This window comes from Muntiacus reevesi, chromosome 2 (assembly GCF_963930625.1).
Source record: "Muntiacus reevesi chromosome 2, mMunRee1.1, whole genome shotgun sequence".
Lineage (NCBI taxonomy): Eukaryota > Metazoa > Chordata > Mammalia > Artiodactyla > Cervidae > Muntiacus > Muntiacus reevesi.
This window is the reverse complement of record NC_089250.1, coordinates 17253510-17276758: the sequence shown is the minus strand read 5'-3', so window position 1 is coordinate 17276758 and position 23249 is coordinate 17253510. Positions and strand designations below refer to the sequence as shown.

The window sequence follows — 23249 nt, the reverse complement described above, 5'->3', positions numbered from 1 at the left end:
GTTCTCATCGTGGGCCAGTGCATCCGACTATGGAAAAGTGCTGATTCCTGCTTTCCATTTGTTATCCAGGGTTCCTTCCTTAGGCCTGCTCTACTGACAGTTCTCGACTCCCCGACCCCTCCTCAAGATTTGCCAAAATCTTCTGAGTGCTTGTCATATATTTCACTCCCAACATGGATCTAAGTGCCTTTCTTTCCCCCTGCCCCACTCTTTTTGTTTTCCTACCCGAGTCTTAATCTGTGCCAGCACCCACTCCACATTGAACTGGACCCACCAAGTATAAGCCTGAGCATCCCCAGCCTGGGTCCGACTGTAGCATTTCAAATGAAATCTTCTTAGTTTTGGTCCTTTGGTTCTCCAGTTTGTGGGATTTTTGCTTCATGTACTAAATCCTTGGTAACAGTACACGGATGTCAAGAGATCAGATGTTGATCCAAAAATACCTCACAGCTGAGCCCCAAACTCTTTAGATATATAACTGATTAGCCCTGTGGTCACACAATGAAGCTATTAACATTTTACTGCAATTAGATTTTCCATCATTCGAAAAAAATAGAACAATGGGACTGTGGAGAATTGTTTTAATGTGAAGGCAGTCCTATTTTGGGTGGTCAGATGTTGATCTTGGGGAGAATTCCTTTTCCCTTTCATCATCCTGGTCTCTTAGATAACAGAGGGTGGGTATGTGTGTTTGCGCTGAGTCAGAAGCTTTTGGGGAAAGAGAATTAATTGTTCCAGGTTGCTGAGCTGCTGCAGAGCCAAATTGAGGTGTTGACGGACTGTGTATGTATCACATCTTGGCTCCTTCCTCTGCCCACTTTGAAAGGTACTACATCAGAGCTGAGTTAAATTAGCTAGTTCATTTGAGAATTTAGGTTTAAAATAAAACTAAGGTGCTAGCATTTGTATTTTATGATATTCCTTGAGAAATTCTTACTTTCTGTGGAGTGATTAAAATAGTTGTGAATTGAAGGTGTCAGAATTAGACGAAGAGTTATTGACAGTTACTTGCTCCTTTCTTGGAAAAAAAAAAAAAACCAAACAACTAAAACTAAAAATTATCTGCCTTAAAAAAAAACACAACAACTTATGTTTGGTTGCACTGGATCTTTGTTGCCATGAGGGCTTTTTTCTAATTATGGCAAGCAAGGGCTACTCTTTATTGCAGCACACAGGCTTCTTATTGCAGTAGCTTCCCTCGTTACAGAGCATAGGCTCTGAGCACGTGGGCTTCGGTGGTTGTGGGTTGTGGGCTCACTAGTTTTGGCACACGGGCCTAGTTGATCTGCAGCTCGTGGAATCTTCCTGGACCAGGGATTGAACCAGTGTCCCTGCATTGGCAGATGGATTCCTATCCACTGTGCCACCAGGAAAGTCCTCTCTGCTCTCTCTGTGTGAAGGTGAGTGTCCTGCTTTCTCTCCTGTGCAGGGTAAGTAAATCATGTTATGACACAAACAGTCTGTTTTTCCTAAGGTGATGGGTCTTCCATCTTAGACGGGATCAGAGGAGCTTGTTTGGGTCACCTTTTTATTCCAGTTAGACTCTTGCGAATGGGAACATGTGAAGCCTTCATTTGTTCTGAGAGCATTATGAGTGGCCCTGGACGGTGCACATTACACAGTTTCCCTATATCACATGCTGTGTCTTAGATGATGATAAATTCCGGGGGAACACTGATGAATTCTCATCATTTCCACTGTCGCTGCTGCTCTTTAAGCCCCGAGTCAGCTCGAACAGTATGTTTAGATTGTGGTCGTGAAGGGCGCATCTCCTCTTTTTCATGGATAGTTCTCATTCTCTTGCAGCATCACGTGAATCTGGGACTCTAGGGTTATTCCGGAGGTTAAGAAATGGAACCAGAGGAACATCTGATGTAGGGAATCTTTTTGTGATACATATCCAGGACAACCTGCAACTCCGTCCTCAGCAGTCAAATCCTCCCATGCTCTAGGTCCATCCTTAGACATCCCCCCTCCTCCCTCCCCTGCCCCCCCTCGCTTCAGTCAGTGAAAACATAAGCTTGCTTTCAAAAGTTGCCAGGAAATCAGCAGCTCTCCTAAGTGTTCAGCATCTCTCTGGTTCAGTATCGTGGTGTTAATGGGGCCTCCGGGGATGTCTTTGGCAAGTTAGAGCATCCATCCCATTTTCTGGCAGGGTTCTTTCCACGCCAGCCAAGAACATTTTCCTTCCCTTTTTTCTTCCCTGCTGGGTGAGCGTAACAATCAAAACAAACGCTGGCTGTTTTCCTCTCTCAGCAAGTCCTGTCCCCTGGGACCGAGACCCAGACTGACCCACACATACATCAGTCCGACCTAGAGTGTCATGGGACCGACATAAAATCTGTAGAAGACCTCCAGTCATCTTTCTTTTTTCCCTTTTTAGAGTTGGGAAGGATGGTGAGGGAGGTGCCATCCTCATCAGACAATCAGGATTGGCTGTGCCATTTTCAGTGGCGTGACCTTAGGCAGAACCCTTAATTTTTCACAGCTTCAGTTTTCTCCTTCCCTGATAGCTCCGTTGGTAAAAAAAAAAAAAAAAAAAATCTGCCTGCAATGCAGGAGACCACAGTTTGATTCCTAAGTCAGGAACATCTGCTGGAGAAGGGATAGGCTACCCACTCCAGTATTGGGCTTCTCTTGTGGCTCAACTGGTAAAGAATCCCCCTGCAGTGCAAGAGACCTGGGTTCGATCCTTGGATTGGCATATCCCCTGGGGAAGGGAAAGCCTATCCTCTCCAGCATCCTGGGCTGGATAATTCCAAGAACTGTATAGTCCATGGGATCACAAAGAGTTGGACACGACTGAGCGACTTTCACTTTCAAAACATATAAACTCTCACGTTGTCTTAAGGACCCAATTAGATCATAGGTTTGAAAGCACTTTGTCAGTTGTAAAGAGTGATGGAGGGGTTTATGACTGTAAATGGATAGTTAGAAAGTATGACTTTAAAACTTAAAGATTATGCAACTTTTAAAAAGCTTCCTGTGTCTTCCCAGGGCAGTGTGGGAGCAGTCGTGACAGGGAAGGTGCTGGAGAAGGGACCAGATGATGGGGAAGCGCTCATGTGTGTTGTAATTCATCCAGCAGATTTTACTGGGTTCTGGTCACAGAGCACTTAAAAATTCAGGTACTGAATTATAAACCATGTTCATGAGGATTCCCAAATCTGAAAGTATAATATGGTAGTCAGTAGAGTTTTTCCCTCCCACCTCTGACACCCATCCACCCAGTTCCCACCTACCCTCCAACCGAGTAACCACTGTTATTGGTTTCTTATAAGCTTCCAGTGAGTATTCTCCTCCAACAGACAATTCAGGCAAGATTTACTGTCTCCTGCTTCCCTGGTGGCTCAGCGGTTAAAGCGTCTGCCTGCAATGCGGGAGACCCGGGTTCGATCCCTGGGTGGGGAAGATCCCCTGGAGAAGGAAATGGCAACCCACTCCAGTATTCTTGCCTGGAGAATCCCATGGAGGGAGGAGCCTGGTAGGCTACAGTCCACGGGGTCGCAAAGAGTTGGACACGACTGAGCGACTTCACTCACTTAAGGGAATGGCAGCCCACTCCTATATTCTTGTCTGGAGAGTCCCATGGACAGAGGAGCCTGGCGGGCCTCAGTTCATGGGGTCACACAGAGTCGGACTCCACTGTGTGACTAACACGCTTTTGATACCAGTGGTACCGCGCTATGTAAACATGATTGTGTCCTGCTTTGTTCGCAAGTGGATACATGTAAGTAGACATGTAAGTTGCTATATCTAGACTAGTGAGTTGGTTTAAACAGCTGCATCCTTTTCCATTGTATTAATGCCTTACTATGTATTTAATCAAGTCCCCTGTTGATAGGTAGTTACACTGTTTCCAATCCATGGATATTACATAGAGTGTGGACGTGTATGACACTATATCAGTACACACCTCATTTTGTGGAATTGTTGAGTCCAATCTTTAGCGAGTGACTACCTTGAGGCAGCTGCTGTGTTAGATACTAGAGTTTCAGTGTTGAGAAAAATACAAAGTCCTTGATCTCATGAAGTTTATAGTCCTAGTGCTGGTGGTGAATATGATCAAAAGACCACATTAATGACTTTAGAATTTAAAATGGAAATAAATGCTCCAAGGGAAAGAAAGGAAGTAATCAGGGAGTCTGACCTAGACTTAGGGATAAAGAAAGCTTTTTCTGCTGAATTATACTGGAGCTAAAATCTGATGGAAGAGGAGATACCCTAGTTAACGTTGGGGTATTGGGATAATGAGGACAATCCAGAGAGGCGAAGGATCTATGCAAAGGCCATGTGGTAGCAGGATCCATGGTATCTTTGAGAAAATCAAAGAAATCCCCAGTAGCTGGAGGAAAGGGAGTGAGTGAGAAGGATGTGGCAAGAGAACTAAGTGGGGCCAGACCATGTGGGGATTAATAGTTTCTGGTGAGGATTGGGCTTTGTTCTACCAGTAATGGGACACCTCTGATGTTTTGAAAGGAATGGGTGATGGAAGCAAATGCATATTAAAAAAAAAAAAAAACAAAACAAAGTGGCAAAAGTGGGAAACTATATTGGAGGGGATCCAGATGATATGGTAAGAAAAGGCAGTGCTTGTTTGAAAGCTGCCAGATAGATGTTGGGCTCGGGTGAAGGTAGAGGGGCTGGAGTGATGTAGGCAAACTTGAGAGATATTTAGGATATAAAATCGGTAGATGTCATGGTGGTTTGGGTTTGGCTGGTAAAATATGTGGGAGGGACAAAGATGACTCCTGTGTTCCTGGCTGACTGCATACCAGGACTAACATGCCAGGATAAATGGAATAGGACAGGTTTGGAGGGGGATTCCTGAGTCCAGTGTTGGACATGCTGAGTTGAGGTGCCCTTGAGCTGTCCATGTGAGAGCTTGAGTAAGGGGTTGGATTTATGTTTGGAGGTTTGAGAAGAGCTCTGAGTGGAGGATATGCCTTTGAGACTAAGTGATAAAACCAGGTGTCAGCTGAAACTGGATATGTGTGGAATTTCCAAGGGAGAGGACTTAGAGTGAGAGTCAAAGCCCTCGGGTAGGTCTGAGCCTTGTAAAATGCTAACACTGGTGAAACGGCAGAGACGCCCGAGGGAGAACCAGGGGAGTGAACAGCACAGGATGTCTGCAGGAGGATGAGTGAGTGACAACCAAGAGCTTTTGGGAAGTCAGGTAAGAGGAGGACTAAAAGTAAGCACCGTACTCCGCTGGCAGAGAGAACAGTTTAATAGAGGGAGAGAGCAGAATCTAGGTTGTGGCATGGGGGAGAGAGGGCAGCTCCTTCAGGGTGTTCAGTTGTGGGTTGAACACCACTGAGGCTGCAGGTGAAGGGGGCAAAATAGTTGAGGGAGGGCTTTTTCTTTTTTTTTTTTTTAAGATGGCAGCCATGCTGGTCAAAGCCTCTTGGTCCTGTTTTCCTACTCATCAGATGCTGTCTTCCCAAATAGACTAGACTACTTGAGGGCAGGAATATCTATTTTATTCCTTGTTGTACAAGTGGTGCATTTTTGTGGTGTCTCATACATTTGTTGAATGAATTCTCTCTCGTTCAGAGAGCTCTGAGGCCTTAGAAAGCAGGGGCCTCTCTTTCTTTCTCTTTCTGTTCTCTAATTCCACACAGTAAAATTCACTTTTTCATACACAGTTATGTTTTGGCAGATACACATGGTTGAACAATTGCAACTACAACCACAATATAGAAAACTTCCATCGCTGCTGAAACCCTGCCCTGTGCTGCCACTGTGTGGTCAGACCCTTCCCCAACCTCAAATCTTGGGGACTTCTAAAGGGTTCTCCAACTAGTTTTGCATTTTCCAGAATGTCATATGAATAGAATCATTATGTTGCTTTTCTTTTTAAAATTTGTCTTCTTTTACATAGCAGAATGCACTTGAGATTTGTCTGTGGTATGCGTCTATAGTTCACTTTTAATGGCTAAAGCATTTTTTAAAATTAGAGATGATACCTTAATCTTTGTATAGTTGGCCCAATTTTTAGAAGTATTTACATTTCAGTTAGACTTCTCAGAAACACTGTGAGGCACATTAACATTGGAAATGTCAGTATCTCTGTTTTACAGGTGAGGAAACTGAGATTTAGGGCAATTAAGTAGGTTGCACAAGATCATCCAGCTAGTAAGTGGTAAAGAGACTGAAATGCAGGCTTTCTCATTTTGTCTTTGCATTAGCCTTGTATGAGATTTCCAGTTGTTTTTCATTCTCATCAGTACTTGGTCATTAAAAAAAAAGAATATTCTAATAAGTGTATGGTGCTATCTCTGTGGGTTTTAAGAAAAATTCTACATATAAGTGCGACCAAATAGTATTTGTCTTTTCCTGACTTGTAACACTGATCATGATGTTCTCAAGGTTCATCTGTCTTGTCACAAATGACAGAATTTCCTTCTTTCCTGTGGCTGAATAATATTCCTTTGTATGTATTAATATATATGCCACATTTTTCTTCATTTGTCAATGGATACAGGTTGTTTCCATGTCTTGGCTATTGTGATTAATGATTCAATGAACATGGTACTGGTTTCTTAGGCGTACTGATGTCATTTGCATATATACTCAGAAGAGGGTTTTCTGGATGGTAGTTCTATTTTTAATATTTTGAGGACCCTGCATTTGGACTGTTGCCCATAATGACTATACCAGTTGCCATTCCGATCAACGATGTACAAGTGCTCTCTTTTCTCTATATTCTGCTAACACGTTATCTTTCATTTTTTGGATTGTAGCCATAGTAACAGGCTTCCCTGGTGGCTCAGACGGTAAAGAATCTGCCTGTAATGTAGGATACCCAGGTTCAATCCCTGGGTCGGGAAGATCCCCTGGAGCAGGAAACGGCTGCCCACTCCATTATTCTTGCCTGGAGAATTCCATGGAGAGAGAGGAGCCTGGTGGGCTACAGTCCATGGGGTCACAAAGAGTCAGACATGACTGGTTAACACACTTGCACACCCAGAGTAACAGGCATGAGGTGATACCCCATTATGGCTTTGGTTTGCATTTCCTTGATGACTTGCTAGTCATTTGTACGTCTGTTCAGAACCTTCACCTATTCTTAAACAATCAGATGGTTTTGCTATTTATTTGTAAGACTTCCCTGAATATTTTGGACCAGATAGATGGTTTTCAAATTTTCTCCCAGGCAGTAGGTCGCCCTTTTATTTCATTGTGTCCTTTGCTGCACAGGAGCTTTTTATTTTGGTGTAATCCAGTTTATCAATTTTTGCTTCTGTTGCCTGTGCTTTTGGGGTCCTATCTAGAAAATAATTGCTCATACCAGTGTCAAGAAGCAATTTTCTTTTTTCTTCTGTTTTCTAGTTTCAGGTCTTACCTGTAAGTCTTTACATTGAGTTAGTTTGTGTATATAATGTGAAAATGTTAGTCACTTAGTCGTGTCCCACTCTGTGTAACCCCAGGGACTGTAGCCCACCAGGATTCTCTGTCCATAGGGATTCTCCGGGCAAGAATAATGAAATGGGTAGCCATTCCCTTCTCCAGGGGATCTCCCCAACCCAGGGATCAAACCTGGGTCCCCTGCATTACAGCAGATTCTTTACGGTCTGAGCCAACAGGGAAGCCCCATATAGGGTGAAATATGGGTCAAATTTCATTCATCTGCATGTGAATCCAGTTTTATGATTTGTTAAACGAATCTTACCCATTTTATGTTCTTGGCATTTTACTGTAGATTATTTGACTGTGAATGTGTGGATTTATTTCTGGCGCTTGATTCTGTTCCCCTGGTCTTTGTCTTTAGGTCTGTACCATACTGTTTTAATTACTATACCTTTTAATATAACTTGAAATCAGGAACAGTGATGCCTCCAGCTTTGTTCTTTTTTAAAGATTGTTTTGGCTAATAAAACCCAGCAATCCCACTGCTGGGTATACACACCGAGGAAATCAGAATTGAGAGACACATGTACCCCAATATTCATCGCAGCACTGTTTACAACAGCCAGGACATGGAAGCAATCTAGATGTCCATCGGCAGATGAATGGATAAGAAAGCTGTGGTACATATACACAGTGGAATATTACTCAGCTATTAAGAAGAACGCACTTGAATCAGTTCTAATGAGGTGGATTATACAGAATGAAGTAAGTCAGAAAGAAAAACACCAATACAGTATATTAACACATATATATAGAATTTAGAAAGATGGTAACAATGACCCTATATGTGAGACAGCAAAAGAGACACAGATATAAACAACAGACTTCTGGACTCTGTGGGAGAAGGCGAGGGTGGGATGATTTGAGAGAACAGCATTGAAACATGTATATTACCATATGTGAAATAGATCACCAGTCCAAGTTCGATGCATCAAACAGGGCACTCAAAGCTGGTGCACTGGGACGACCCAGAGGGATGGGATGGGGAGGGAGGTCGGAGGAGGGTTCAGGATAGGGACACATGTACACCCATGGCCGATTCATGTCAATGTGTGGCAAAAACCACTACAATGTTGTAAAGTAATTAGCCTCCAATTAAAATAAATAAATTAATTTTTTTTAAAAAGAAAAAAGAGTGGGGAAGAAAAGGACAACCTAGTTAAGCACCCAACACTTTTGCATCCTGGTTTCATGACCTACTAGTTCTGTCTCCTTGTGCAAGTCACTGAACTCTCTGGGCCTCTTTATCACTAAGAAAAGTTAATACACATGGGTGGTTAAAAAAAAAAAAAAGATTTCTTTGGCTATTCAGAATCTTTTGCAGTTCTATACAAATTTTTGAAATGTTTTTTCCATTTCTATGATAAATGCCACTGAAATTTTAATAGCCATTGTTTTGAATCTCTAGATCACTGTGGGTAATATGGACATTTTTAGCAGTATTAGTTCTTCCAGTCCATAAATATAGGACCGCTCCCCATTGATTTTTGTCTTTCTCATCAATCTTACAAAGATTTTAGTGCATGGATCGTTTACTTCCTTGGTTAAATTTGTTTCTAGGTATTTTGTTCTCTTAGGTGCCATCATAGATGGGATTGTTTACTCATTTCCTTTTCAGATAGATTGTTGTTGGTGTAAACAAATACAACTGCTTTTGGGTTTTGTTTTGTTTTTGTCATGTTGATTTGTATCCTGAAGCTTTACTGGATTCATGTATTCTAAATTTGTGGTGTGTATGTGTAGTCTTCGGGGTTTTCTACATATAGAATCATGACATCTGCAAACAGAGATAGTTTTCTTTTCTTTGTTCCAATTTAAATGCCTTTTATGTCTTTTTTTTTTTTTTTTGCCAGTACTTCCAGTATTATGTTTAGTAGAATTGTCACGAATAGGAAAGCTTTCAGTTTTCCCCGTTGATAATGATATTAGCCATGGGTTTTTCATAAATGGCCTTTATTGTGTTGAGGAAATTTCTTTTATATTTATTTTACTCAGTTTTTATCATGAATAGGTGTTGAATTTTGTCAGGTGTTTTTTCTGCATATTGAGATGATCATGTTCAAATATTTCATTTTGTGAATATGCTATATATGACATTGATTTGTGTATGTTAAACCAACTTTCCTTCCCAGGGATAAACACCACTGGTCATGGTGTTTAATCTTTTTGATACATTGTTAAATCCAGTGTGCTAGTGTTATTGAGGAGTTTTACATCTATGTTTATCAGAGGTATTGGTCTATAGTTTTCTATTCTTGCAGTGTCTTTGTCCAGCTATGATATCTGGTGAGTCTGCTGTCATTAAATGAGTTTGGATTTATTTCCTCTACTTTTACTTTTTGGAAGAGTTTAAGAAGCACTGGTGTTAATTCTTATTTGAATATTGGTAAAATTCAACTTTGAATCCATTTGATCCTAGCTTTTCACTTTGGGGAGTTTTTAAAATTACTATTTGAATCTCTCTATTTGTTACTGGTGTGTTGAGTTTTTCTATTTTTTTTTTTTTTGTTTTAGTCTTAACACTTTGTATGTTTCTCAAAATTTGTCTATTTCTTCTAAGTTTTCCAATTTATAATTATTTATCAATAGTCCCTTATGATTATGCTTCTTTACTTTTGAGGTATCTGTTATAATGTCACTTTCATTTATGTTCTTCAGTTTTCTCTCTGTCCTTCTTAGTTTAGGTAAGGCTTTTTTAAAAATTAATTTATTTATTTAAACTGGAGGCCAATTACTTTACAATATCATAGTGGTTTTTGCAGTACATTGACATGAATCAGCCATGGGTGTAAATGTGAGGCTTTATTGAATTTGTTTGTTTGTTTCAAAAAATCAACTTACAATTCTTTTCTGTTATTTCCTAGTCTCTATTTGATTGATTTCCTCTCTGATCTTTATTATTTCCTTCCTTCTGCTAGCTTTGGGTTTAGTTCTTTTGTAGTTCCTTGAGGTATAAAGTTAGGTTGTTTATTAGAGATCTCTTATAGGCATTTATCACTATAAACTTTTCTCTTAGTACTGCTTTTACTGTATCCCTTAAGTTTTGGTATGTTGTGTTTTCATTTTCATTTGTTTCAAGATTTAAAAAATTCCCTTTTGATATCCTCTTTGATCCAAATGATGTACCCTCAAGAAGAGAAGGAGTTTTATTTCTCCCTTTCAAATCTGTATGAATTTTTCTTATTGCACTGGCTAGGACTTCCTGTATGAGGTTGCATAGATTGATGAGCATGGACGACCTATCTTAAGTATGATATCATTAGTTTTTATGTCAGCGGCTTTTAGCAGGTTAAGGAAATTTTCTTCTATTTCTGATTTGGTGAGAATTTTAATCATAAATTGAACTTAAATTTTGTGAGAAACTCTTTCAGCATCTGAGATCATCGTGACATCTTTCTTTTACAGTTTGTAATTAAGTGCATGACATTGAATGTCAAGTGCTGAACCACCCTTAAATTCTCAAGATAAATCCTATTTTCATGTATTGATGGACTTTATTTGCTAATATTTTGTTGAGAATTTTTTTACACTTATGTTCGTGAGAGGTGTTTATTCGTAGTTTTCTTTTAATAATAATAAAAAAGGGTATGAGGATAACATTAGCCTTCCAAAATGGGTTAGAAAGTGTTCTTTCCTGTTCTGTTTTACGGATGAGATTGTGTAGAATTGGTGGTGTTTGTTTCCTATTAAATGTTGGTGCATTAGTCTTCTGTGGACAAAAAAAATATCACATAGTGGGTGGCTTCAACAAGAGACATTTGTTCTCTCACAGTCCTGGAGGCCAGGAGTCCATGATCAGGGTGCTAGCAGAGTTGAGCTCCTTTGGGGTATCTGTGACTTGGAGGTGGCTCCCCTCTTTCTGCCTCCTAACCTGGTCATCCCTCTGCATATGAATGTCCTTGGTGTCTCTCCATTTGTTCTAACTTCCCCTTCTCATAAGCACACCAGTCAGCTTGCATGGGGCTCACCCTAACAGGCTCATTTTAACTTGATGGCTGCTTTAAAGGCCCTATCTCCAGATACGGCCATATTCTGAGGTGCGGGGGTTAGGACTCCAACAAATGAATTTTGGAGAGACACAATTCAGTCCATAACAGTCTGGTAAAATTTTATCAGTGGATAATCTGTACCAGGAGTCTTCTTTTGTTGGAAGGTTCTCTACTCATTCAGTTTCTTTAATCGAAGGGACCATTTAGGGTGTCTGTTCTGGCTGTGCTACCGTGCCAGTGCAGATCTGATACTAGACCTGGCTGTGGTACAAAGCTGGGTGAGGAAAAAGAAAAAGAAAGCCGGGGACTTCCTCCATACTCTCCTGCACCCTGGGGCTCCTTTTCTTCATCTAGATAGAAATAGATTTCTTGCAGAGTCCCTGCTGCCTAGTGATTCAGCCCGCTTTGATTCAGGTCCCATTGCCTCTAGCTGTTTAGTTTTCAGAGTCTTCAGGTAGTTGCTTTGTGCATTATGTGCACAGATTTTAACATAATCAATGGGAGTCATAGGCTCCATGCAGTTTCCTTCATCTTGACTTACTGGAAGTTGATGTTTCTATTTGACTGGGCCCATTGAGAACATCTGGTCAATCTTGCATGGAATGTATTATGGGGAGACGAAGAATGGTATTTATTTTCTGATCAAAAGCAAATAAGAATGGGGGAGGATAGCACTGAAACATGTATATTATCATATGTGAAACAGATCACAGTCCAGGTTCAATACATGAGACAGGGTGCTCAGGACTGGTGCACTGGGACGACCCTGAGGGATGGGATGGGGAGGGAGGTGGGAGGGGGGGTTCAAGATGGGGAGCACATGTACACCCATGGCTGATTCATGCCAATGTATGGCAAAACCACTACAATATTGTAAAGTAATTAGCCTCCAATTAAATAAATTAATTAAAAAAAAAAAAGAATGAGGGGAGGAAGCAAATAGGATGGGAAAGAGGATCTGTCATTTTTAAAGTAAAATTTGAGCCCAGATGGGTCAAGAAAATCATAATTCAGTTCATCCATATCTTCCATAAAGTGTAAAAGTACTTGGTTTAAAATCTCCCTGGAACTTTGCCTAGACAGTCTAGTTTACACATTATTTGTTTAAGAACAAAGATATCCCTTAGGGATGGAGGAGTATACGGTCAGTTGAATGAGTATTTGTGCACTTGTTAAGTGTAAGTTGAGGACTTTTTCTGTATTTATTCTTCTCTGATACTACATCAAAACTGAAAAGTGATGCAGAATCTGAAACCTTATCAATGAGTTTTGTTGTATTCCTACATGAAAATCCAACAGTGTTTCTTGCCCTTTGAATGGGATTTTTAAATCCATGCATGATTTTGTAACACGACGAATTGACCATATGAAAAATACAGGTTCAGAGTTTTACAGATATTGAAAATGTTGAGACTTTTAATTATACAGTATTAAAAAAATCCATTTCATCAATATCACCATTGATCTTATCAGGAAAGTCTTGAAGCAGTGGAAAAATGTCAAGCATGCAGTGGCAAGTTTTCTAAAATTCTACTTTTTGCTTGAAAGTTCAAGTTTTATCAGTGGCAAAAAATCTGCTATTTTTCCTTAACATGACAGGCCTACTTTATTCATTTTCAAGAAAATTTCTATCAAATACTCAAATCTAGAGTCTATCTGTCATTTCTCCTTTCACATAAAAATAGTCTTTCACAAAGAAAGCCGCTAGTTCAGCTCAGAACTCAGTCGCGGAGGTGGTTTGCCTTGAGACAGCCATTGTACTCTGAGCCCTCGAAGTGCTTTGTGTGATTCTGATTTCTTCAGAAGTGGCACGCGGGGCTGCTCTGCAGTAGCGGTGTGCGGGCTTCTCACTGTGGTGGCCTCTCTTGTTGTAGAGCACAGGTTCTAGGGCGTGAAGGCTTCCGTAGCTGTGGTTTGTGGGCGCTCAAGTGCAGCCTCAGTAGTTCGGGCTTAGTTGCCTTTTGCGGCCTGCGGGATCTTCCCAGACCAAGGATCAAATCTGTGTCCCCTGCCTTGGCAGATGGACCCTTAACCACTGAACCACCAGGGGACATTCTGAAACTGCCTTTTTCTTTTCTGCCCACATCAGGCACTAAACAGTGTAATGACTATTCGTGTTATTTGGTAGCTCTGCCTTGATTTGTACTAGGTGCCATTAGTTTTACTCACTTTTGCTTTTGCAGCAACCGTGCAAATGTCAGCACAGTGACCCTGATGTCTTAGTGTTATTCTGAAAATAGTTTTGATCTCATGGGCTACCCTGAGAGGAACTCAGGATCCCCCAAGAATCTGCAGACTTTGCAAATCACTGCTCTTGACCAGCTCAGTGAAGGGAGACTGTGCCCACTAACTCATGTTAATATTGGGCAAATGCATTCACCTCAATGGATCTTTATGCTTAAAATGTAATTAATATATGCTCAATAAATATTCTTGTTCTTTGAAATGAAGTAATTTCATCTCTGGAAAATGATGGGGTTATATTTTATTTCTCTAAGGGTTCTGACAACACCGAACATAGTTCTGTTCTAATTATCACAGTTGAGTCAACTTTCACCCAGACAAGTCAAGGAAGGACCTTGGGTGGACAGTGATGGTGCTGGATGTGAGACCAGTGTCTCCCGACTTCAGTTTGTGTTGTTTCTGGTCTCCATCCTGCCGACTCCCTGAGCTCTCCAAAGGTGAAAGATTTTCTTCTCGTGGACTGTCATTTCCCTGACCCACTTCCTACCTGCTGTCCTTCTATGCTGCTGGTCTGGTTTTGTTCTTTGATTGTGCTGTTGGTGCACACTTGTTTTTATGTGTGTGTGTGGCACTTGTTATAAATACCATTAAGTAATGATTTATGAAAAGACTGGTTTACTATCTACATCCCCCACCTGGAAGGTAAACTCCTCCTTATTGGTGGTTGTCTTCCCAGAACCTCACAATCCCTCTCATGGTAGGCATGGGTACCAATATACCGAAAGGGGGTTGTGAAGTATCACATGAATGGTGCAGGCAGTAAAAGCTTTAGGGAGTTGGAGAAAGGAGGTGGTCAGTGAGGCACTGATTATTCTAGGAAGATTCTAGAGAAGCGAGGAGGCTTGATCTGGTTGATTATCTATAATACAGTTGACCCTTGAACAACACAGGTTTGACTGGCACAGGTCCATGTATGTGTAGATATTCTTCAGTAGTAAATAAGAGTACCACATGATTCGTGGTTGGTTGAGTCTGCGGATACAGGGGATCCATGGATGCAGAGGGCCGACTCTGTTACATGTGGATTAACCTCCATGTCGTTCAGGAGTCAGTGGTTTACTGTTTTCAGAGTCCTTTTTTTTTTTTTTTCTCATTTATTTTTATTAGTTGGAGGCTAATTACTTTACAGTATTGAAGTGAGTTTTGTCATACATTGACATGAATCAGCCATGGAGTTACATGTATTCCCCATCCCGATCCCCCCTCCCACCTCCCTCTCTACCCGATTCCTCTGGGTTTTCCCAATGCACCAGGCCCGAGCACTTATCTCATGCATCCAACCTGGGCTGGTGATCTGTTTCACTATAGATAGTATACATGTTTCGATGCTGTTCTCTCGAAACATCCCACCCTCGCCTTCTCCCACAGAGTTCAAAAGTCTGTTCTGTACATCTGTGTCTCTTTTTCTGTTTTGCATATAGGGTTATCATTACCATGTTTCTAAATTCCATATATATGTGTTAGTATGCTGTAATGGTCTTTATCTTTCTGGCTTACTTCGCTCTGTATAATGGGCTCCAGTTTCATCCATCTCATTAGAACTGATTCAAATGACTTCTTTTTAACGGCTGAGTAATATTCCATGGTGTATATGTACCACAGCTCCCTTATCCATTCATCTGCTGATGGGCATCTAGGTTGCTTCCATGTCCTGGCTATTATAAACAGTGCTGCGATGAACACTGGGGTGCACGTGTCTCTTTCAGATCTGGTTTCCTCGGTGTGTATGCCCAGAAGTGGGATTGCTGGGTCATATGGCAGTTCTATTTCCAGTTTTTTAAGAAATCTCCACACTGTTCTCCATAGCGGCTGTACTAGTTTGCATTCCCACCAACAGTGTAAGAGGGTTCCCTTTTCTCCACACCCTCTCCAGCATTTGTTGCTTGTAGACTTTTGGATGGCAGCCATCCTGACTGGCGTGTAGTGGTACCTCACTGTGGTTTTGATTTGCATTTCTCTTTTCAGAGTCCTTTTGAGGTATCAAGGGTCATGTTACCAACTTATTCTCTAGTTGAATGCTAGTAACATTTAGATTGCCATTTTAAAAAACCTGGCAGGTCTTTTTGTTAATTTTATTTTTAATAATTTATTTGGCTACTCTGGGTCTAGTTGTGGCACGTGGGCTCTGCCATCTTTGTTGTGGCATGTGGAATGTAAATCCCCGACCAGGGATTGAACCTGGGCCCTCTGCATTGGGAGCACAGAGTCTTAGCCACTGGGCCACCAGGCAAGTTCCTAGATTACCGTTAATAGATCATTCATTTGACCAGAGAGAGGCAGGACTGTGCAGTAGGTAGAGTGGTGATCTTTTTCATTCATTTATTTATTCAGACCTTCACTGTACACATATTTATTATATACCTGCTATATGTCAAGCACCGGGAGTAAAAAAAGAAAGAGATAAGAGTTCCCTGCCTTCCTGGAAGTTACACTGTGGTTGGATGAGGAAGAGTTGTCAATACATCAGTCGATAAGAAAAATATCAGATGATGAGGTGTTTGGCAAAGAATTAAGAGGGTGGTAATGGACAAGGAGGAACTAGTAACTAGAGTGAGGAGATAAAACCTACACTGAAGTCTGAATGACGTAGGGCTGGCCATACAAAGGTCAGGTGGCAAAGCATTCCCGGGAGAAGAAGAAGCCAGTGCCATTGTGCCGCCCAGACCTTGCTTGACATGCTTGAGGGATGGAAAGGTGTGAAGCGAGCAGTATGGTGGGGAAGAATGAAATGAGTTTGTAGGGGTGAGCAGGAGTCGGGCCATTCAGAGCTTTCTAAGCAAGTGTAAGAAGTTTAGAGCTTTGTGCTTTGGGGAGCCGTGGAGGGGTGGTGTGCTGTGAGTGATGCAGGCTGGGGGCCACGGTGGCGCTGCAGAGGAACAGCTGGGTTCAGGATACATTTGGAAGTGGGGCTCTTTCTGTGTTCTTCCAGCTGTTCCCTGATCGCAGTCTGCTTTTCTTTCCCCACTTTTTTTTTTTTAAGATTTTTTTTGGATGTGGTCCATTTTTAAAGTCCTTATTGAATTTGTTACAAGCATTGCTGGTGTTGTTTATGCTCTGGCTTTATTGGTCATGAGGCATGTGAGATACTACTTCCCTGAACAGGTTTAAAACCTGCACCCCCTATATTGGAAGGGGGAATCTCAACCACGGGACCACGAGGGAAGTCCCTATTCCCGGTTTTAAAAGCCTTTTTTTGGTCTTCTTCCTCATCTTGTAGGGCCTCAGCCACCCCCAAGGTGTTGGCTAAGTACCACATTTCCTGCGAAAGTATTTAAAAATACACAGTAGTGATTACGTGTGAAACATTATGTCTTGACTTTCATGTGCCTGTATGTACCCACTCTGCATCGTGTTGCTCACAAGAGTGAGAATTAAAGATTTTGAGGCAGCACACCCTTTATTCCATCTGCAGCGATTTTTGAGCGCTTCCTACGTCCTCAGCACTGTGTCATGTATTATGGAGAGTATAGTAGAGGAAGACAACCTGGGGTCTGAACTGGAGCATCTAGTTATACAGTTAACCCGCATTGAAAGATGGATACAGCTGCTGGGGAAGTATTTGGATACCTGGAGAGAGATGCATTTAGACAGCGAAGAGAATGAAGGGAAGCCCAGAGATGGGGATGAGGGTGTGTGAGGACAGTAAGAGCTGCATGCAAGGGGCTAGAGGGTGAGTGTGAGGACATGTGAGTTAGCCGGTCCATGCCAGAAGCTCTTGATTTGTTATCAAGTATGTGCAATTCACACTAGAAGGAGAAATTCTCTGACACGTTGGAGAGGTGATGGTTTGTAGCTGTCAGGGTTAGGGTTATCGTTTCTTCTTTACTTCTGCCTTTAACTATAAGCTTTATTGAAATACAGCTGTTGCCTTTCTTAAAGTTAATTTTTATTAGAGTACAGTTGCTTTCCCATACTGGGTTAGTCTCTGTGGTACAGCAGAGTGAATCAGCTATGCATATACATATATCCCTTCTTTTTTGGATTTCCTTCCCATTTCAGTCACCACAGAGTATTGAGTAATGTTCTCTTAGTTTTACAGTACATTGTCATCAGTTATCTATTTTATGCATAGTATCAACAGCGTATATGTGTCAATTCCAATCTCCCAGTTCATCTCCACCCCACCCCCCATCCTCTTGGTATCCATCCAGTTGTTCTCTTGCCTGTGTCTCTTTTTCTGGTTTGCAAATAAGCCGTTACTTTTAAACACTGACTAATACCCTATGTAGTTATTTAAAAAACACCCACAAACTTCTTATTTTGGAATAAATATAGATTCACTGGCAGTTGCAAAGAAATGGAGAGGAGTCTTTGGCACCCCCTTGCCCCTTTTTGCCCACTGAGCATCTTGGGTAACTAGGGCAATAGCACATCCGGGTGATGACATGGGTAACATGCACAGAGCTGATTCAAATGCTGCCGCTTATGCATGCACTTGTGTTTGCAGCTTCCTGTCACCGCCAACACAGTCATGACACAGAACCATCCGCTACCCCAGGCTCCCTAGCGCTGCTCCTTACAGCGCCACCTTCTCTGTTGCCCATTCCCAAACTTTGGCAGCCGCTCACCTGTTCTCTATCTCCAGAGTTTTGTTATTTCAGTGGCTTCACAAGTAGAGCCATACTGGTTTGGAACCTTTTGAGATTATATTCCTTCACTCAGAATAATCTCTCTGAGGTTAATCTAAGTTGTTGTATTTCTTTTTATTGCTGAGTAACATTCTGTGTGATGGATAGACCATCATTTGGGTAATCTTTCACCACTGAAGGACATTGGGTAGTTTTTAGTTATGAGCTGTAATGGAAAAGCTACTCTGAACACTGGTGTGTAGAATTTTATGTGAACAGAAGTTTTCATTTCTCTACAGTAGATGCCCAGGAGTGTGATAGGCTGGGTCATTTGTCACTTTAAAAGAAACACTTGTCATTTTAAAAGAAGCTTGCAAGCTATTTTCCAAAGTGGCAAAATCATTTACATTCCAACCAACAGTGTATGGGTGATCAAGTTTTTTGCATAGTTGCCAGCATTTGCTATTATCACAACTTTTTGTTTGAGCCATTCTGATGGATGTGTTCTCACTGTTTAAATTTTTTTGAGATATAATTCACATTCCATTCAGTTCAGTTCAGTTCAGTCGCTCAGTCGTGTCCGACTCTTTGTGACCCCATGAACCGCAGCACGCCAGGCCTCCCTGTCCATCACCAACTCCTGGAGTTCACTCAAACTCATGTCCATCAAGTCAGTGATGCCATCCAGTCATCTCATCCTCTGTCGTCCCCTTCTCCTCCTGCCCCCAATCCCTCTCAGCATCAGGGTCTTTTCCAATGAGTCAACTCTTCACATGAGGTGGCCAAAGTACTGGAGTTTCAGCTTTAGCATCAGTCCTTCCAATGAACACCCAGGACTGATCTCCTTTAGGATGGACTGATTGGATCTCCTTGCAGTTCAAGGGACTCTCAAGAGTCTTTTCCAACACCATAGTTCAAAAGCATCAATTTTTTGGCATTCCATTAAACTCTCCCTTTTAAGGTATATAATTCAGTGATTTTTAGTATATTCTCATGTAGGGTCAACCATCATCATTATCTGTATTTCCAAAGCATTTTCTTCCCTGGTAACGCAGGGCCCATTACCAGTCACTCCCAATTCAGCTGTCTTCCCAGCCCCTGGCAACCACTGATCTTCTGTCTCTATGGATATTCCCATTCTAGACCCACCATATAAATGAAATATGATAATGTATGGCCCTTTGCGACTGGCTTCTTTCACTTAGCATAGTATTTCCAGGGTTGATCCATGTTGTAATATGAATTGGTACTTCTTTCCTTTGTATGGCTAAACAACATTCTGTTGTATGAATACACTGCATTTTGTTTATCCACCAGTGAATGGATATCTGGGTTGTTTTGCCTGTTATAAACAATGTTTTTCACAACATTTATGTACAAGTATTTCTGCCTATGAGTGTTTTCTTTGGGGTATTTTCCTAGGAGTTGAATCGCTAGGTCATATGGTAATTCTGCGTTTAGACTTTTGAGGAACTGCCAAACTGCTTTTCAAAGCAGCTGCATCATTTTACCTTCCCACCAGCAGTATATGAGGGTTCTGGTTTACCTACATCTTTGCTGACACTTGTGTTTGTTTTATTGATTCTCGCCATCCTACTGGAAGTGAAGTGGTCTTACATTGTAGTTTTGATTTTTCATTTCCCTGAGGACGGATGATTTTTGCATCTTCTTATGTGCTTATTGGCCATTTGTGTAGTTTCTTTGGAGAAATGTCTATTCAAGTCTTTTGCCCCCCACCCCCTGCTTTTAACTTTCATTTTTTTAAATTAAACTTTTAATTTTGTGTTGGAGTATAGCTGATAAGCAATGTTGTGGTAGTTTTAGGTGGACAGCAGAGGGACTCGTCCATACATAGACATGTATCAGGCTCCCCCAAACTCCCCTCCCATCCAGGTGTCTTGCCAAGTTTTAAATTCAGGTATCTTTTCAGTCTTGAGTTGTAACGGTTCCTTACGTATTTTAGATACTAGATTGTTATTAGATACATGAAATGCCAATCGTGTCTCCCATTCTGTGGGCTGGCTTTTGCCTGTGGTTTAGATTTGTGTTTCCCCAATGACTGCTGATGTTGGTCATCATTTCGTCTGCATGTTTGCTGTGTGAACGGCCTCTTGGGTGAAATGTCCACGCGTATCTTTGTGCGTGTTTGTCACATCTTCTTACTACGGCTACGGCTGGAGACGTTTCCCTTGATTAGTCTTCACACTCCTCTTTGCAGCAGCAGTAGGATGAATCAGAGACAAAACTGTTAAGTGGCTTATATCTATAGGTTTTTTTAAATTGTGATTAAAAAACACGTAACATGGAGTCTGCCCTCAACAAATAGGTGTACAGTGCAAATGTTAACTATATGCGTGTTGTTGTAAGCAGATTTCTAAAACTTTCACTTTGCACACACTGAAACTCTAGAACAAGCCCCTGGCAGCCACCATTCTGCTTTTTGTTTCTATGAGTTTGGCCTCTTTAGATACAGTAAATGAATAGAATCATGCATTATTTGTCTGTGACTGCCTTATTTCACTTAGCATAGTGTCTTCCAGGTTCATCCATGTTGTAGTATGTGACCGTAGCCGTAGGGTTTTTAAAGTTTTTATTGAAGTGTAGTCAATTTACAATATCATGTTAATTCCTGCTGTACAGTGAAGTGATTCAGTTATGCATAAATGTGTATATATACACATTCTTTTTCATATTCTTTTCTACTATGGTTTATCACAAGGTACAGACTGTAGTTCTCTGTGCCAAACAGTAGGACCTTGTTTATCCAATCTATATATAATAGTTTGCATCTGCTAATCCCAAACTCCCAGTCCAGCCCTCCACCCCGCCCCTCAAAAACCACAAGTCTGTTCTCTAAGTCTGTTTCTGCTTTGTAAATAAATTTACTTGTGTCTTAAATTTTTTTAAATTTATTTTTAATTATTTAATTTTTCCCCTGGATAAGGGATAGGCTACCTACTCCAGTATTCTTGGGCTTCCCTGGTGGCTTAGATGGGAAAGAATCCACCTGCAACGCGGGAGACCTGGATTTGATCCCTGGGTTGGGAAGACCGCCTGGAGGAGGACATGGCAACCCACTCCAATATTCTTGCCTGGAGAATCCCCATGGACAGAGAAGCCTGGCGGGCTGCAGTCCATGGGGTCGCAAAGAGTCAGGCACGACTGAGCAACTAAGCACGCACAGCACAATTTATTTTGGCGGCTATGCCTCACGCTTGTAGACTCTTTGTTCCCTAACCAGAGATTGAACTCAGGCCTCCAGTAGCAAGAGTGTGGAGTCCTAATGACTGTCAGGGAATTCCCCATTTGTGTTATGTTTTAGATTCCACATATATGTAATATCATATAGTGTTTGTCTTTCTCTTACTTGTTTCACTTAGTATGATAATCTCTAGGTCCATCCATGTTTTCAGAAATAGCATCATTTCATTCTTCTTTATGGCTGAGTAATATTCTGTTCTATATATGCACCACATCTTTTTTATCCTTTCATCTCTTAATGGACATTTAGGTTGTTTTCACGGCTTGACTGTTGTGAATAGTGCTGCATAGCTGTAAGATTTTGATCCATGCTAGGCGAATACTCGGAGAAGGCAGTGGCACCCCGCTCCAGTACTCTTGCCTGAAAAATCCCATGGATGGAAGAGCCTGGTAGGCTGCAGTCCATGGGGTCACTAAGAGTCGGACACAACTGAGCGACTTCACTTTCACTTTCATGCATTGGAGAAGAAAATAGCAACCCACTCTAGTGTTCTTGCCTGGAGAAACCCAGGGATGGCAGAGCCTGGTGGGCTGCCATCTATGGGGTCACACAGAGTCGGACATGACTGAAACGACTTAGCAGCTTGGCAGGTGAGTACTCATTTTTATCTCATTAATAACCACATCATCTTACCATGACTCAGTTTCTCCAACAGGAAAATGGTCACAGTGGTATGGAACTTGGCTGTAATTAAACTCAGACCTTTGTGAATAATTAGTACTCAGACCTTTGTGAATAATTAGTACTCTGATCCTATGGACAGCCTCATAGATGGCAGATAGGCGCATTTGCCAAGAAGTCAAAATCAGCAGGAGAATGTCCTCATTCTGGTTTTATAATTTTTTGCTTTATTTATTTGGCTGCACTGGGTCTTGGTTGCCTCATATGAACTCTTAGCTGTGGCATGTGGGATCCAGCGCCCTGAGCAAGGATTGCAGACACCCCGCATTGGGAGTGTGGAGTCCCAGTCACTGGACCACCAGGGAAGTCCTCTCATCCTGGTTTGTTGAAGAGGCGTCATTGAGTGGCCACATTTTTCTATTAATTTTTAATTTCTTTTCTTGCATAATATTTATGCAAACTATTCCCAAACTATTCCAGAGTGTCTCAGCATACACATCCTGGAAAGGAAAGGACGGGGCGGGGGACCAATTAAGGGTCTGATTCTCATTAAAGGGGCTTCTGTGCCCCCAAAGAGAAGAATCCCTAAGCCAGCCTCCCCCTGACCCCGAGAAACAGCCAGTTCTCCGGGAGTTGCTATGGAAATGTGCTCTGGTACCAGGAGGCAGTGAAGTAAAGCATTCCAGGAGTCTTGGAGGCTAGGAAATGGACGTTTTGACGTCTGTTCCCAAAGTCTCCTGCAGTTGGTTTTTGCATTAAATTCTTTCTCAGTGTTTCATTGTTCCCCTGTGGACACGGAGGCTGAAGGTGTGGACTGTCACTTAGAGGCCTTACAAAGGGCAGGAGAGATCTGGAAGATTCTGGCCATCACACTGCAGTTTTTAAATAAGACAGAATGATCAATTTATACCCCTTCTTGTCTTAGAAGCAAAAAATCTGTCACCATCTGAAATCTCCCCATGGACATCTTAGCTCATGCAGCCTTCTCTTGGGAAGAGGGAATGTATCTTTGACTTTGTCCCTTTTTTCTTCCCCACCTGCCCTCCTCCCTGTAGACTCTGATTCTGCAGCACCCCTCCCTGGGAGCTGACCACAAGCTTCAGCTCTCACCTGTCTCAGCATGCACTGTGGTTTTGCATTCTGGGGACGGAT

The 23249-nt window shown here is 41.7% G+C and overlaps 1 protein-coding gene and 1 non-coding gene across 2 annotated transcripts in view; both read left to right on the top strand.

The window, feature by feature from the left end:
• The window catches only part of CCDC3 (coiled-coil domain containing 3), a 92888-nt gene that overhangs the window by 5618 nt on the left and 64021 nt on the right, over positions 1 to 23249 (top strand). The window lies entirely within an intron of this gene.
• Positions 3340 to 3411, top strand: TRNAC-GCA (transfer RNA cysteine (anticodon GCA)). The gene has a single exon. It is a non-coding gene; the product is annotated as a tRNA-Cys (tRNA).